Raw genomic sequence first — 14,390 nt, 5'->3', positions numbered from 1 at the left:
TGTAAGTGGCTACCTTCTTACTGAGTGCTCACATGACCTCTTGTTTGTGCACATTTGAGGAGACAGAAAGAGTAAGATCTCTGGTGTCTCTTTTTATTAAGACATTAATCCTATCATGAAAGCCTCTCCCTCTTGACCTAATTATTTTCCAAAGGTCCCATCTCCAAATACTATCACATTGGGAGCTTTGACATATAAATTTAAGGGAGACACAAACATTCAGTTCATTTCAGCCATGTTGATAGCATACCTTTGATATTATGTGATAAGAATGGCACTTTACCTCCCATGCATGGTCTTATCCTCAAAACCTCTTAACTACAGACTAGTCATGAGGAAAACATAAGACAAATCTCAGTTGAAGAATAGTGTACAAAATACTTGACCAGTACTCCTCAAAACTGTCAAGGTCATCAAAAACAAAGAGGAGCACCTGGGTGGCTCAGTTGTTTGAGTGTCCAGCTCTTGAGTTCAGCTTGGGTCATGGTCTCAGGGTTGTGGTCTTGGGGTTGTGGGATTGAGCCCTGCATTGGGCTCTGCACTCAGCACAGAGTCTGCTTATCCCTCTCTCTCTACTCCTCCCCAACTTGTTCTCTCTCTCTCAAATAAATAAATAAAATCTTAAAAAAAAAAAAAAAGAAAGCAAGCCTGAGAAACAGCCATAGCCATGAGGATCCAAAGAGACATAACAATTAAATGTAACGTGGTATGTTGGATGAATTCTGGAACAGCAAAAGAACATGAGGTAAAAACAAAGGAAATCTGAATGAAGTATGAACTTTAGTAATTATAACAAATACACCATATTTATATAAGATGTTAACAATAGAAGAAACTGAGTGTAGGGTATATGGGAACTCTCTGTATTACCTTCACAATTTTTCTATAAATCTGTTCAAAATTAAAACTTTTCTAAAAATAAAAGTTTATTAAAGGGAAGACTCTTCTAGAAATTCTTCTACAATTGTCTTCAAGAATAATGATTGAAATGAAAAACTTACTGGATCAGTTTAAAACAGTATAGATACAGATAAAGAGAGAATTTATGAAATGGAAAATAGAAGAAAACATAAAATGACACAAAATGGTGAAACAAAAGAAAGGAAAATATGAAAGGGGGAAAGACATATAGAAGACACAGGGAGGTCTAATATATGCGTACTTGGGGAAAAAAAAGCAATAATTGAAGAGATATTAGCATTGAAACACAGATTCAAGAAGTCTTTTTTTTTTTTAAGATTTTATTTATTTATTTAAGAGAGAGAGAATGAGAGAGAGCACATGAGAGGGGGGAGGGTCAGAGGGAGAAGCAGGTTCCCCACTGAGCAGGGAGCCCGATGCGGGACTCGATCCAGGGACTCCAGGATCATGACCTGAGCCAAAGGCAGTCGCTTAACCAACTGAGCCACCCAGGCGCCCCAGATTCAAGAAGTCTTAAGGAGCCCCAGCGGAACAAACTATCTAAAAATTCACACTGAAGTGCATCATGATAAAAAGCCAAAAAACAAAGACAAAGAAGAAGTGGCTAAAGCACCTGGAAAATAAAGACTAATTGTGTTAAAAAAAAAAAAATAGCGATTAGGAATGATGACTTCTCAACAGAAACAACAAAAGTCAGCAGATAATGAGGTATTTATAAAATTCTGAAACTGACAAGCCAGAATTGTATACCAGAGGAAAATATCTTTCAAGAATAGAAGTAAAATAAAGCCACTTTCAGATAAACAAAAGCTGAAAGAATTTTCATTTGAAGTCTTGCACTAAACAAAAATTATCCCAGCTGGAAGGTCTGAGGTGCAGGAAGGAATGAAAAGTAATGAAAATGGTAAATATGTGGATAAATATGTAGACAAATATGAACAAATGCTGGATATACAAAATAACAATAGTGTCTCATTAAGTTTTGAACATAATGAGAATTAAAATGCACAAAAATGGTGCTACATAAGTTGAGATAAGCAGCAACTGAGTTGAAGTTTCAAAATTTTTTGTGTTGTCAAAGAACAGCATAATTTATATGAGACTTGGATAAATTTAACATGCATGTGGTCATTTCTAAGGGACTTAGAACCATAATAAATAGTATATAACCTTCAAGATAATAAAGGGAGGAGATGAAATAATGAAACATAATCAATCCAAAAGAAGACAATAGAGGAGATAAAAAGCAACACATAGCACGTATGAGATAAATAAAAAGTATGTAAGGAGATAGTAGATTTAAAACCAAATATATTGGCAGTTAGACTAAATGTAAATTAACTAAATGCTCCAATTCAAAGGTAAAGATTGTCAGACTGGACTTCTTTAAAGAATGTGTTGTTTATAAGAGAAGTCTGAAATAGAAGGATACAAGTAATTTGAAAGTAAAAGGATAGAAAAGGATATACGTGCAAACATTCTCCTAAAAAAAAAAAATGTTAGATTACTATATCAGTATTATGAAAATTAGGCTTTAGGGCAAAAAAAAATTAATAAAGATAGGAACTTAACTTAAAGAAATTTAAACTTAAAGAAAAATGTTCAAATTACTAGTAAGATATTTTAAAAATCAAATTTGTAGGCATCTTATAGCATAGTCTTCTATAAAGCCAAAGTTGACTGAATTAAAAGGAAAATAAACAAACTGAAAATCATCACTATTTATTTTCAACACACCTCTCTTGGTAACTCTTAAAATGAGCACATAAAAAGTCAGTATGGATATGAAATATTTGAGTAACAAATCAGAAAACTTGGCCTAATGGACATTTATAAAATATTGAAACCAAAAATTATAGAATATATATATACATAGAGAAAATTTCTCAAAAAACTATTGAAATCATGCAACACAGTCTCTATATTGCAGTTCAGCTGTAAATCAGTACTCAAAAGGGAACCAGAATATCCCAATCCTGAGAAGATGTTCAACAAGCAAGGCTATTGACTCCCAGCCCCAAGTCAACCCTGAGGCAATTAGAAAACTGACAAAACTTGAGGTGACAGGGGTTGTTCTGAACATGTGGTGATTGAGTGGTGGCTGTGACCAGGGAACCAGAAATCCGGACAAGGCTGAGGAAGAATGAAATTGGAAAGAAGCTATTGGCATTCTAGTCTTGCTTCTCCCTTGTTCTTCCTAAAGGAAAAAACATATCTTCCTTCTCACCTGTTGTGACTCTGACGTCTGGTCCAGGTGTTCCCTGGAGCAAAGTAAAGGCAGTTACGGAACCCTATACTAGCGAGGAGCTGGAAAAAGAGATTGGGACTAACTAACCAGGATATTCATTTTCCCATCCTTCCACCTCCAAATCCCCAAGGCTGGTAAGTTCAAATCTAAAAACAATCTCTTTAATATCCAGTTAGTAAGAGTTCTAAAAAGAGAGACATAGTTTAAAGGAGAGAAGAAAATGGAGATAAATTTCCTGGAATTAAAAAATTAGGAAAGAAAGACTTTGGATTGAAATGGCCACAGGGTGCCAGAGAAGAACAATAAGGAAAATGTCCAACTAAACATATTTTAGTGAAATTTGAGAATATCAAGGACAAAGAAAAAAATCTTAAAGTGTATACAGATTACAGCAGTTTATCTACAAAGGAACATGAGGTAGATAGACACTAGATTTTCCAACAGCAATACTAGATACCAGCGACAGTGAAGTTACATTTTTAAAGTTTTGAAGGAAAAGCCACATTGTAATTCAAATACAAAAAAAAAAAACTGAAATATACAAAGTATCAAAGGTGTCACTAAGTTGCATAATGAAAACAGTCTTGGATGAATAATTTAAATAAAGGAAAAATAAATAATGCTCAAAACATAGGTAAGTTAAAGGTGATTAAATACCTTACTTGCGTTATTTTCAAGATTTTATTTATTTATTTCAGAGACAGAGAGTGCAAGCAGGGGGAGGGGCAGAGGGAGCGGGAGAGACCGAGGATGTCAAGCAGACTCCTCGTTGAGCACACATGGATTCAATCTCACAACCTTGAGATCATGACCTGAGCTGAAACCAGGAGTCAGAAGTTCAAGCGACTGAGCCACCCAGGTGCCCCTTAATTGTGTTATTTTAAAACAAACTAACAAAAACAAATGCTAAGACTAAAGTAAAAGAAAAGAATACATCTGTTATAATCAAAAATTAAAATTCTGTATTTTAAAAGCCTATATAATATCTAAACTGTAAAATTCTCAGGAAGAGCATAACAGAAATTCTTTGTGACCTAGAGTTCAGTAAAGAGTTCTTGGACATAATCCTTTTTTTTTTCCCCTTGGACATAATCCTAAAACCGTTATCCATAAAAGAAAAGAAAATGGATAAGTTGTATTTCATGAACATTAAAAACTTTCGTTTTGCAGAAAACTGTGTTCAGAGGATAAAAATCAAAGACACCAACCGGGGAAAAAAATGTTTGCAAATCACAAATTCAACAAAGGATTCATATCCAAAGAAATTCATATGCAAAGAAATCTCTAAAGTCAACAGTAAGAAAACAAACCATCCAATGAGAAATAGGAAAATGACTTGAACAGAAACTTCATCAAATAAGAAATAGGGATGGCAAAGAAACACATGACAGACATATTCACCATCACTAGACATTCGAATAATGCAAATGAAAACCTGATGACATATCACTACACATCTAGTAGAACAGCTAAATTAAAAGTACTGATGACACCAAATGTTGGTGAGGTTGCAAAAAAACAGGATCTCTCACACATGCCAATGAGAATATAAAATACTCTGGTCGTTTGAAATCAGTCTATTTCTTTTAAAATCAGACACAGAGGGGCCCCTGGGTGGCTCAGTCGGTTGAGCATCCCACTCTTGATTTTGGCTCAGGTCATGATCTCGGGGTCTTGGGATTGAGCTCCACATGGGGCTCTGCACTGCGTGCGGAGTCTGCTAGAGATTCTTTCTCTCCCTCTCCCTTGGCTCCTCCCCCCACTCACACTCTAAATAAATAAATAAATAAATAAATAAATAAATAAATAAATAAAATCATTATTAAAAAAATTCAGACACAGACTTGCCATATAGTCCAGCAATCACATGCCTGGGCATTTATCCTAGGGAAATGAAAGTTTATGCTTACATGAAAATCTGTACACAAATGTTCATACCAGCTTTATTTGTAATAAAATTCCAAAAACTGGAAACAACCCAAATGTCCTTCAATACATGGCTAGTTAAACAAATTTTGGTGTCTCCATAGCATGGAATACTATTCAGCAATTTAAAAAAAAAAAAAATAAGCAATTGGTACAACCACTTGGATGGCTCTTAAGAGGATTATACTGAATGAAAAAAGCCAATCCATTTATATAACATTCTGGAAATAAGAAAATTATAGAAATGGAAAACAGATAAGTGATTGCCAAAAGTTAGGGAAGAGGATGGGGGTGTGACTATTTAAAAAAAAAAAAAGGCAGCCCAAGTTTCCTTTGTGGTGACAGAACTGTGTCTGAATTGTGGTGGTGGTGATATACAAATGCGTACATGTCATAAACTGTCATAGATTATATACACGTATACCTACAAAAAATGAGTGCATGTAAAAACACTGAAATCTGAGTAAGATATTTAGCTAGTTTTACCACATCAATTAATATTCTGGTTTTGATAATGTGCTATATTATATAAGATGTCACCCTCAAGGGAAACTGGGTGAGGTTGTATGAGAACTCTCTGTACTATTTCTGCAACTTCTTGTGAGTCTAAAATTATTTCAAAAATAAAATGCTTTTTAAAAATCTATATAATATCAATATAATAGTGTTAGGAGTAAGAAGAAACCAAGGGATAGGAGAATGGGCTAAATGCCTTGCTTTATTTGGGAGAATATGTCTCTGCCAGTTCAAAATATTAAAGAAATGATTAAAAAGAAATGTAACTTGAAAATGAGATAAACTGAAATATAAAAATAGTAGAAATAAGTCTAAAGATGTCACTAATTACAAGTAATGTAAATGGATTAAACATATCAGTTAAAAGATAAATATTGTCAAACTGGACTTAAAAAAAAAATCTATTTATATGGTACTTACAAGAGATACACCTAATGACCAAAAGGGAGGGGAGTGGAGGGATGGGTGAAATAGGTGATGGGAATTGAGGAGTGCACTTGTGATGAGCGCCAGGTGTTGTATGAAAGTGTTGAATCACTATATTGTACACCTGAAACAAATATAACACTGTATGTTAACTAACTGGAATTCAAATAAAAACTTAAAAAGCCAAAAGAAGAGAGAGAGGGGGAGAGAGATACACCTCAAGTATAAGGACAAGCCAAGATTAAAAGTAAAACATGAAGAAAACAAGACATATCAGGTGTCTAAAAACAAAATCTGGCCTAATTATATTGATATCATATAAAATAGGCTTTAAGCAAAAGGATTATCAGATATGGAGGGGACTGTTTTATAATAATAAAAACATTCAATTCATCAAAGGGAAATAATAATTCTAAATAAGTATCCACTTAATAAAATAAAATGGCCACGAATAACCAAGATTCTTCGGGAAAAGAATGGCAGAAAGGAATGCTTGCCTATCCAATATCAGGACTCATTATGAAGGAATAGTAATTAAATAGTGTGGTGCAGACCTTGGAATAAACATACTGACCAATGAAAGAGTGCAGAACCAGATCCTCCCATGTGCAGAACTGAGGTGTGTGCAGAGACTGTTTGTAATAGCACTGGGAGGGAAGGGACTAGTCAAGAAGTGAAACTGGTGGGAAATATAACTCACAATACGGAAAAAGATGAAATTGGATCCCTTCCTCAAGGCACATATAAAATCAACCCAGCCCAACTTCCTTTTACTTTCCTTCCCAGCATGGAGAAATTACATAGTGGTGGAGAACGTGGGGCAACAGAAGGACCTGAGGAGCCACCTGGGCCCAGAGGATGAACACATGGACCTGTGCGCAGGTGGGGAAGCAAGGGGGGCTGAGGCATGCACCAACAGGGCTCGCAGCTGAGAACGTGGGCCAGTGAAGAGCAGTGGGGAACCACCCAGGACATGGGGCAACGGGGGGCATGGGGATGGCAAAGGAGACAGCCAGTGTAGTTAAAGACTGGGTTAGGCTGAACAAGTAAGTGGATTGTTTGAGTGACTAAATAATATGCTGAGGATAATGGGAGCCAAGATTCTCAGTACATTTATGCATATGTGAAATGGTGCCCCATTGGATTAATGAGATTAAAACTCACCAGCAACACTGTCCTGACCCCCTTTCTTCATAGGAATGTTAACCTTATCTTTTAGAGGAAAACAGCAGGAAGAGTGCCAGTGGGCCTAGACCAGTATGAGCTTGACCACCGTCTTTGCCTACACGGATGGACCATGGAGTGTCTGGCAGTTATACCTCATTACAACGTTAAGACTTCTGCCCAAGGAAGACAAACCTCATTAACATAACATACAATGCGTGGATAGGCACGTTTCCTAAGTACACATGCGCAACCTTATGCCCACTTCTACATGCAATGACAAAACTCCCTTTTCTGAATTTTCATCCTAGCCCTAAATAAAAGAATAATAACCAGGGAGTCATAGCTTTGGAAGTTATTCCCTGTGATCTCCTTACTTATTGTAAAGTTTCTTTCGTGTGACAGTTCTACGTGGTGTCATCTCTTTTGTAGCTCACCAAGGAGTGAACTCACATTAGTTCAGTTACATATGGAAAGGGGGAAGGATAGAAAGACCCTTATATTATTGGACTGATATTGGAATTATCAATATAAACTCATAGTTTTATATCATAATTTTATAATATGTTTATACAGACTATGCAGATATAGAAATAGAGATGTGTATGCATGGGTATGTATGTATATCTATATGTATATACACACGCATTCATTTACCACTTCTATCTTCTGAGGAACTTAGAAGCAACCACACACCAGCAGTAATGAGCACTACCAGGGCCTAGATCTTGGTTTTGAAACTTAAAACACAGAGCTTTTGGAAAAATGCCTGATTCCATGGCTGGGTCAGGACACAGTGAGCCCAGAATATCTTTTGGTGTCAGAAAGTAAGAATTCTCGATGAATGATTAGGATACACTGAAAAGACACAAAAATCAGCTTGAAATGGTTCCCACCAGCTAAGTTTGGGCATTTAGAATAAGAAGAAGGGATTCTAGCACTATAAATAAAATAGCGATCCATGTATACTGATTTAAATGAATGAATGAAGAAAGAAGGAAAGAAGAAAGAAAGAAAGAAAGAAAGAAAGAAAGAAAGAAAGAAAGAAAGAAGAAAGGAAGGAAGGAAGGAAGGAAGAAAGAAAGAAAGAAAGAAAGAAAGAAAGAAAGAAAGAAAGAAAGAAAGAAGGAAGGAAGGAAGGAAGGAAGAAAGAAAGAAAGAAGAAAAAGAAAGAAAGAAAGAAAGAAAGAAAGAAAAAAGAAAGAAAGAAAGAAGAAAGAAAGAAAGAAAGAAAGAAAGAAAGAAGAAAGAAAGAAAGAAAGAAAGAAGGAAGAAAGAAAGAAAGAAAGAAAGAAAGAAAGAAGAAAGAAAGAAAGAAAGAAAGAAAGAAAGAAAGAAAGAAAGAAAGTTCTTCCTTACAGTAAAATGCCAAATAAACTCAGAAGAAATGAGAAAGAGAATCACCATTTGGCAACAACCATAGAGGTGGATGATTCAGACAGGAGGGCCAATGGATGCTAAGGCTGCTGTTGTATGGAGGTATGATGAGGACTAGGAAATCAACAGAATCTCATAATACTTCCCTACAAAATACTAATCTGTTACAAAGGGGAACATGGAAATGGTAAATTTCAGGAAGAGAAACCCTGCAGATGCCAACATGACTGGGTAATCCAGATTAACATCAGCAGTGATGGAACGGGTCAACGTAGTGTTACTCCTAATGAGGAGCATTGAGAAGAACCCAACTTGTTTCTGAGGTAGTTCTATGGTGATTGTACAGTGTGCATGTCATCATCAGAAACATGAGATTGACCACAGTGAAACCAGCCTATAATCTTTAAAACCCTCAAGACGTGAAAGACATGGAGACACTGAGACTCTTAATGTTAGGCTAGTTTGCTTGCATTCCTGGAATAAATCACATATGCTTTCTCATCTATGAAATGCTTCTTCATGTATTTTGCCCATTTTTATTTTAGGAGTGTGTGTGTGTGTGTGTGTGTACACATAACACCCTTTTAAAAATTTGGTTTGAGGGGCGCCTGGGTGTCTCAGGCGGTTAAGCATCGACACTTGGTTTTGGCTCAGGTCATGATCTCAGGGTCATGGGATGGAGCCTTGAGTGGGGCTCCATGCTCAGCAGAGAGTCTGCTTGAGATTCTCTCCCTCTCCCTCTGCCCCTCTCCGCTCTCTAAAAGTAAGTAAGTAAGTAAGTAAGTAAGTAAATAAATAAATAAATAAATAACACTTTAAAAAATTGGTTTGAGTTCTTTAGTTCTTGATACTCATCTTTTGTGAGTTTATAATTTGCTCTTTTGTTTTATTTAAGGTGTTACTTTACGAATTAATTTTTTCATTTATTATGGTCAAATCTACCAATATTTTCCAGTTCATGCTTTTTTGCTTATTTAAGGTTTAAAAATATCTATATATTTCACTTAGTATTTTAAAGCTTTGTTTTCAACATTTAAGTCCTCAACCCACCTAGAGTAGATTTTTTGTAAATAATTATTTTGAAATAACTGCAAACTTAAAACCTGTCAAAACAGTACAAAGAACTCCTGTACCCCTTCACTCAAAGATTCTCCAATCATTAACATTTTACTATGTTTGCTCCATTGCTATTTATTTACCCGCATTATTGCCATTCCTTTTCTGAGGCTTTTGAGAACAAGCTGCAGATATGATGTCTCATCACCCCTAAACGTTTACTGCGTGTATGCTCTCCCCTCTCAAAACAAAACAAAACAACAAAAAAAAAAGGACATCCTTCTCTATAATCAGCATACAAGTCTACAATCAGGTAATTAACATTGGTACAAACTAATGTCTAATTCACAGCCCATACTGAAATTTTGCTAACTGTCCAACAATTCTCTGGCCTTTTCAGTTTAGGATCTTATCTAGCAATAAAGGTTTCTTTTAGTTGGCATGTCTGCTCGGACTGTTTCAATGTGAGTGTGAACCATATAAATGTTCACTGGGTGATAAATCAATGGCTGGGCACCTTAGTTTTGTGCATTGTTCTGTGTGTATATTTCTCAATAACAATGTTAATTTTTAACAAAATGCTTTGTTTTAAATAGAAAACTAATCACATCGATATACTGCAAACATAGTATTTGCTTCCAGAATCCAAATTTCTCCATAAATCCTTTCTCAGTCAGCCATATATGTAAAGCCCAGAAGTTTAAACTAATTTTGAAGCAGTGATTAAAGAGTGAAAAATCACCTTACCAAGTAGCAGATGCCAAGAGAGAGCCAAACCTCCCAAAATGGATTTTTATCGGGACCCCTACCAACATGTCCCTACAAAAAATTCATTCCCCTCTTAATTTATATGGTCACTTAAATATGGTATAGTTGTTCTCATTCTAAATAAAGGAGCTATATACGTTCATATTTTGATCACAGGTTTTAGTTGAAGGTGTTAAAAAACAAAATTCAACTCAATAAATTTGAACATCTAATTGGCTTTAATTAAGCAATTCATGAACCAGGTAGCATCCCATCTGGCAAACTGAGAGATGCTCTGAGGAGTTGTATAAAATTGAAGATTTTTATAGGAAGGAGGTTGGGGCAAGAAGTTATTAGCAAAAGAAAGAAAGAATTGCTTCCGGAAAAGTCTCTTTCCCTTCAGGGGGAAAGAAAGAAGGTCTTACCCTGCAGATTATCTCATCTGCCTTTGGTGGTGTAGTGCAGGGGTGAAAGGTTGGAGAGGGCCCAAGTGACAGGTTACCTAATTGGTGCTGACCAGAAAATTCCAGATTGATTTGCTTAAAATTCCACTCCTAGAGAGGTTGAAATTGCAATTAAGTCTTGGTTTGCTGTCCTGGGGGTTAGTGACTCCACCTTAGGTCTGTGGTTTTCTTTTTAACAAAGATATAAAAAAAATGACAGACTAAATTTATGAGATATATTGCTAGACCAATCCATTTTAATATAGCAGTGGATTTTTTTCTGACCAAAAAGACAGAGGTAGAATTTTCTAGGGGCTCTGACAGCTGCTTTTGCAGATCATTTCCAAGGGATGTTTTTTGAAATGCAGCTTCTGGAAAATCCACTTATGATGGACTGGTGGAGAGAGCTGGGGAATGGACTGGCTCAACGCTTTGCCCTGTTGCTAATGCCAGAACAGGGAGCTAGGGTCTGGCCCATCCAGGTGCTCACGGGTGTGTGTGTTGGGGGGGGGGGGGGGGGGGGGGGGGGTGCGGGGGGGCGGGGGGGGGGGGGGGGGGGGGGGGGAACATATGCATGCCCACTTGCTGAGACTGGGGTGGCAGCAAACCTGAACTGAGGAAGGAAGTTGATGCCAACCAGGCTTAAAATTAGACATGGTCTCTTTCTGGCAGTTTTAGGGATAAAAAGTTTTGCATCTTTATGTCTTAATTATGCAGACCTATTTTCACGGGTACCTTTGGCTCAATTTGATACGCCGACCGGAACAGCACCAAGGGCTTTCCCCCCCTATCCTTAACTGTATGTTTCTTTAGCTTTAAGCGAAATTGCTTATCCAAAGGAAATATGCCCTTTGCAGAAAGTTGGCCCACAACAAGCACCCTTGCATGGACTTTATTCTTCGGGCTTCACATCCCCACTCCCAACCCCATCGACGGTATTCTCGAAAACCTCCAGTTCACAAAATGTCAAAGGTGAAAACCGTCTGGAGATCACGTCATAGTCCCATCTCCGTTTTTTCAAGTCAGGAAACTGACCCCAGAGAAGCGTGGGTACCAATCACGGTCATGCCAATACTGACAACACGAGGCCCAGGACCTGGGCTTCCCCATCTCGTTCACTGCTCTCTCACCTCAAATATGTGGGGTGGACTTTTCGAATTAAAGAAAAAAAGGAGGAAATATTGTCCAATGCCACTTTCAACCATAGATATTGCCCCCAACTTTCCCAAATAGCGTGCGTTGGCAACCATGGATTTCATTACCCTTTAATTAAGGAACTAGAAAGAACCAACCTCGCAGGGAGCCCTAACTGCAGAACTACCGGTAATTTTAAAAGAATTTTAAAAGCAAAACAAAACAAACAAAAAAAACACGCCGTTAGCATCTGCCTTCCACCTTGTGTGTAGTACTAACTCTGCTCTCTCACTTCTTCACTTTCAAAACGACCCACGCCAGCGAGGGAGCCTGGGACGCCAGGGGAGGAAAGTGAAGAGGGAAAGGCCAACGGGGGTTCCTGGGGTGGCGCCCACCGAGGACTGGCCCGGGAGCCCCAACGCGGGCGGCTGTGCGCACGCGCGCGGGTCGGCGGGCGGCCGCTAGCCCGCACCCCGCTTCACTCTGCTTTATTTAGCCCTTTAGCGCAGCCTCCTCCCACACCCCCAACGCCCCAAGTTCAGGATGACAGCGGATGGGACGGGGGAAACCCCAAGGCATCCTCAGAAAGCGAGGTTTTGGAAGATCCGGGGTTCGTGGGTGAGCAGGAGGAAGGCAAGGAGGTTAAGGGCAAAAATCTTAAGCCGCCCCTAGCTGGGTTTCCGCAAAAGTCTGAGAGAGACGCCAACGCCGCAGCTCCCGGCGGGCCGGAGGGCAGGAGACTGGGCAAGCGGAACGCGCGGGACCCCGAGGGGAGGGGCGGAGCTGGGGGCGGGGCCTGCTGCACTCCCTTGAGACCCCGCCCCTCGGACCAACCTCCCGCCTTGCCATTGGAGGGCTTCGGGGGCGGGTACGAGGGACACCCCCCTCTCGCCACCGGCCCCCGCCCCGCCCCCTGCCCGCCTGTGCCTTCGGCCCTTCCCGGAGCCTCTGAGCACTCGGAAAGGAAACACCCGGGCTGCCACAGAGCGCCTGGACGCTGGAAAGGCGGGCCCCCCAGTCACCCAATCCGCCGGCCTGGTGACGTCACCAGGGGTGGAGCTACGTGGCTCCGCCCCCGGGGCCTGGGCCAGTGCCCCCACCTCGGAGTCTGCGGCTCCCGCGGGACGCGGGGAAGCGGCCGCCCTGTGCAGAGGCTCCACGTCACAAAGTGCTGCAGTCAGTACCCCGCACTCCCCTTCAGCCCCTCACTCTCCACAGCATGTCCCACTCCTCTTTTTTTGCCCCTTTCTCTGACTTTGAATCTCCAAATGTCTGAGAGAGTGTGGGGACCCTGGAGATGGGAGCGCAGATGGCACGCTGCCTGAAGAAGTAAATCCGATTCGAATATGTCCTTTATCCGTTTTCATTTCTACTGCCTATTTAATATCTCGATGTTTTCTCGTTTATTTTTGGAAGATTTGGGGGGGTTGTTTTCTTTTCCTTTTTTTTGTTTTTTGTTTTCTCTCTTCAGGGACTTAAAGTTGGCCGATGCCTTCTGTAGCTTTTGATTTTAAAAAACTGGGATTTAGTCATCTTTTCGTGCAGAAAGGAAAGAAACCAAAGCCTAGGGGCCTTTAGAAAGGAAATAGCCCTGTTTTGTTTTTTATTCTTAACTCAAGCTGTCGTCGTTAGCACCTTGCACCGAGCACAGACGCAGCTGCAGAAGCACTCCGTTGCAGAGTAGGCTGCGTCTACACCGGGTTTGTGCCTGAGCATCAAAAGACAGTGCAGGTGTATGTGGATGCGGGTGTGCGTGTGCGTACGTGATGTACGTGTGTGCGTGTGTGTACGTGTGTGTGGCTCAACAAATAACCCCAAGAGGCGCATCAGGATCAGAAAGAGTCCCGCATACTATCAATGGCCTAGGAAATTTCCTAAAGCTTTGGGAGTTAGTAAATCTCTAGTATCCGAAAATCATCTTTTCAGGGGCTCGTTTCTCCGTGCTCTCCTGTCCCCCCAAACAGGTGTTGCTGTGTCTCGTGAATCGGCCTCACGCCGGCTGGGGCATCCGAAGTGGTGAAATTCACAGAGGGCACACCGTGTATATTTCAAGGGCCCCACCTGTGCGGACCAAACCCCCGGGCCTGGGCGTGTGCGCGCGCTCCCGTGCAGTGTGAGCAGGAGGGCACGGGGGGGCTCGGCTTGCGGGCGTGCGCGAGTGTGTGCGTGAGTGTGTGCTCACGCGCTCTAGGCTGCGCCCAGAGCTCAGCTGCTGGGTTGGAGAGAAAGAGGGTAGGCAAGTGCAGGGGGCAGGAGGCTGAGTGGGGATGTCGAATTAATAGAGCTGCTTTAGCTGTTTTCCCTCTCCCGTTCTTGCTCGTTTAAACCCCACAGCAACGTAGGGATAGGGGGCTGGATTCTCTGTTGAGCTGATGGAGGAGGGGGGAGTAAGTTGAAACAACCGAGTGGGCGCGCCAGGACTCCCCGGCTCC

The sequence above is a fragment of the Mirounga leonina genome, unplaced genomic scaffold (assembly GCF_011800145.1).
Source record: "Mirounga leonina isolate KUSES-001 unplaced genomic scaffold, KU_Mleo_1.0 Mir_366, whole genome shotgun sequence".
In the NCBI taxonomy this organism is placed as follows: Eukaryota; Metazoa; Chordata; class Mammalia; order Carnivora; family Phocidae; genus Mirounga; species Mirounga leonina.
This window is presented reverse-complemented; position numbering follows the sequence as displayed.